This window comes from Pecten maximus, chromosome 2 (assembly GCF_902652985.1).
Source record: "Pecten maximus chromosome 2, xPecMax1.1, whole genome shotgun sequence".
Lineage (NCBI taxonomy): Eukaryota > Metazoa > Mollusca > Bivalvia > Pectinida > Pectinidae > Pecten > Pecten maximus.
Window position 1 is genome coordinate 54818738 of NC_047016.1, and position 3526 is coordinate 54822263.

General features: G+C 37.1%; 1 long non-coding RNA gene across 1 annotated transcript; it reads left to right on the forward strand.

Annotated features, from left to right (window-relative positions):
• LOC117322535 lies at window positions 1-3512 on the forward strand. The gene is made up of 4 exons (XR_004531566.1): window positions 1-289; window positions 1121-1409; window positions 2418-2626; window positions 3395-3512. It is a non-coding gene; the product is annotated as an uncharacterized LOC117322535 (long non-coding RNA).
• Window positions 3513-3526: the final 14 nt, after the last annotated feature.

Below are 3526 nucleotides of genomic sequence, written 5' to 3' on the forward strand. Positions count from 1 at the left end.
CAATAGTGACTATGTCTAAAACAGGTAAACTTATAGTCCCTGTATCGTATGAGTGAGTGACACACACATGCGACACAGGTGTAGCGAGGTCACTGGTGTGTAGCATTTCGACAAAGATGGCGGTAAACAGGAAATACATATACAAGTGATAAAGAGAAAGTAGCACGTGTGTTGTGTACAATGTGTGTTGACAATGGCGCCGGGTACCGACTAGTTCTACAACAAGGCAACATGGAGTGATACTGACAATAATGGCTGAACGCCTGAGTACAACACTGACAAGCACTGTGTACGTATACAGGTACTTTATACTTATGACACACCTGTAGACTTACTCAAGTTTATTGCTAATGGTCAGAGAGCTAGAGTCGTCGGGGGGACGTGAGTAAAAACCGCCATAGAAACATATTTGTAAAACAAGTAGTCAGAACATCGAGGTACCAGACTTGACCATTGGTCAGTATCAAAACCTTCTCTAAATTTGTAAAACGTAGGAGTGTTCATGATATTTTGCTATAACGCTCTGTCAGCCAGCCCAACTCTTCAGATAAAACCTGTCTAGAGCTGTTTGTACTTTATTGAAGGTTAGAGCTCTCCATTGATTTAGTATTGTAACTTAGTGTAAATATACATAGTAAACAACTTGTATATCGACTATCTAGGATTGTGTTCAATAAACAACTTGTATATCGACTATCTAGGATTGTGTTCAATATCAATTATTCAGCTGAATGTTAGAATGCAAAAGCTTTATGCATATATATCTATGTATTATAATCGTAGATAACGACATTGATCAATAACTGACTCTTTACGTTTTGTGCCAAAGATTATAGAATGTAATTACTACACTTATTGTAATAAATTTCATTGTATAGAAGTTATATCGCCTTACTAAGTACTTTCTGTTGTTTTAATTAAAGTTAGAAGCTGTCTATAGAGATGTTTGTAGTATTTTGAAGGTACCAAACCGAATGAAGTAATTACGTTATTTTAGTAATCACAGCTAACAATCAGCTCGCGATAGTAGTTAAGTCACCTGACCCAGGTAAGAAAAATTTGATCATTTTCGTTCCACATTTCAGGTTCTTATTTTTTTTATATTTCATTTTTCCTGCAGACGTAGAAGAAAGTGTTTTCTCTTGGTTGTGTCTGCGGTCTACATTTCAACAGCAGTTTTAGTCTATCACATCATCACTGACAACAGTTATGACGTCACTCCAAAGGATGTTCGACGTTTGGGCATTCTTCTGAAATCGGCTATGCATACAGATTTGAATAATCTACGCTCTGATTCTGATAATACGTCCCTCTCGGAGACATCTGTTGGCCTAGCTGAAACTGTTATGGACCAAGGCGAGTTCCCATGTGACGTCATAACGGATTACGAGGATCTGCTGTGTAATGTAGTACGTATAGATCATGATCATTTAAACTTGTTTGAAACAAGCATTTTCATTGGCTTTGAGATTTATGTTATCAGTCCATACGTAAAAACTGACGTCACCGTTGATAACGTCGCTTTTGATTGGTGGATGGAGCAGCGTAATGATTTGTAAGAAAAAAGAGTTCACCAATAAAGTGAATTTTGCAACGTATAGATAAAATATAAGGATTAGCTTGAATATCTTGTTTTTCACATAAAAAGGGAGTGTACCCTTATCATAAACTACTTCGCAGTCTATTTAGAGTACCGTCCATTTTCCTTTCCCCCCTTTTTTGTGTTATACCTCCATAACATAAACAATATATTCAAGTTTATCCTTAATTTACATCATATATAATATGGTTCCGGTTTTTAATGGACGATTTCAAAAACTGAAGAACACGGCTGGAAAATATTTGACATAACAGAAATGATTGTTGTCCTGATTTCTGACGCCTCTATAGATAAGACACGATCATGTGTTTATAACTTACTCCGGACAAAGGCGAACATTTTACAGTCCAGACGAACATTTTACAGTCCGGACGAACATTTTACAGTCCGGACGAACATTTTACGGTCCGGACGACATCTATTGTTCATGTTAATTTTAGAGTTAAATCAAAGGTTACGACCAAGACTTAAAAATACGATTATAAAACTATACATATAGCATTTTACATATATCGATCAACTGAATCAATACAAATAGAATACTGTGATATACTTAAAATACAATCCATATATTTTTCTGTAAAATTTTTGTTCTTTAACGATCACTTTCATCGTAAGGCATCACAATTTTAATGAAATTGGTGATTCTTTATCGATCTACAGCTATTTCGTCTTCTCCACATTTATACAAAAGTCTTTATTTTCATGGAACATCTGAAATGTGCCTGTATCATGAAGGAAACACCTCGCATAACACACATTCTTAATTTTCTGAGCTAATTCGTTGCGCCATTGTTTTACCCAAATCTTGTTCCAGACGACACCAAACTTCCTGTCGGAGTATAAAAACCCGTGTTGGAGGGAAGTCTGGCCAACCACTTCAATGTCTCCCGTACTTCCAGCTAATCGGGGTCGACAAATCCGGTACCACGGATCTGTTTTATCGACTTGTACGTCATCCTCACGTGGTCGGTAACCAAGGTTACATTGAGAAGGAAACTTTCTGGTGGGGATGGAGACGTTACGGTAAGGCTTCCTTCACAACGATAGTTTTGTTCAGGTCTCGTATGTGATCCTCACTGATAAAATGTATTTAACATGAGTACAAATACGATAGGAATTCAAATCTGTACAGTAATCTTGGGATCAACAATACATAAAACATCTGATACATTGTGTCAAATGTTTCTACATGTAGATTCACGTGTAACATAGTAAGAGAAATGACGAAGAAAGACATCTTAATGACTCGCGCCACCGGGCTTAGCTCGCACGATCTACGGCACCTAATCGGATAGCCAGAAATCAACGTTCATCGCGCTGTGAATGTTAGCTGTTATTGTGACGTCACAACTACATGCGACCGTTCCCGGAAAAATATAGTTCTTGGAAATACACACAAATTATATTTCATTTCAACATTTTAATCAATATATCAATATATATTGTAGTCCACCGTGGGGTTACTCGCCTTTTTCCACAATATACAATTGATCAACCTTTTTCTTCTCCGGTAGGACGAATTTTCGTGACGGCAAAATACGATGAATATATTGACGTCAGAAAAAACGACGTATCGAGCATTGCAAATTGAAATATTTGTACAGAGTATATACATGTATATCACCCGCTATTAAAGATAGGCAATTCAGGGACGCGCTTGTCTTTGTCTTTGACTCTTTACTTAACCAATACAAAATACACATATCTTGACCAAGCAACAAATGAAGCTATCTTTTCCTCTGACTACAATTAAGCACTGGCTGATGTTAAATGTTATATTCCTGTTTAAAGGTTTGGACCTCCGTAAAACAGCACCACGCAGAGATTTCCGCTATTATGTCAACTTTTTTAGAGACGCGGCTACCAAGATAGAGGAGACAACAGACGCATCAGGCTATCATGACGTCATTACCGGTATGCTTT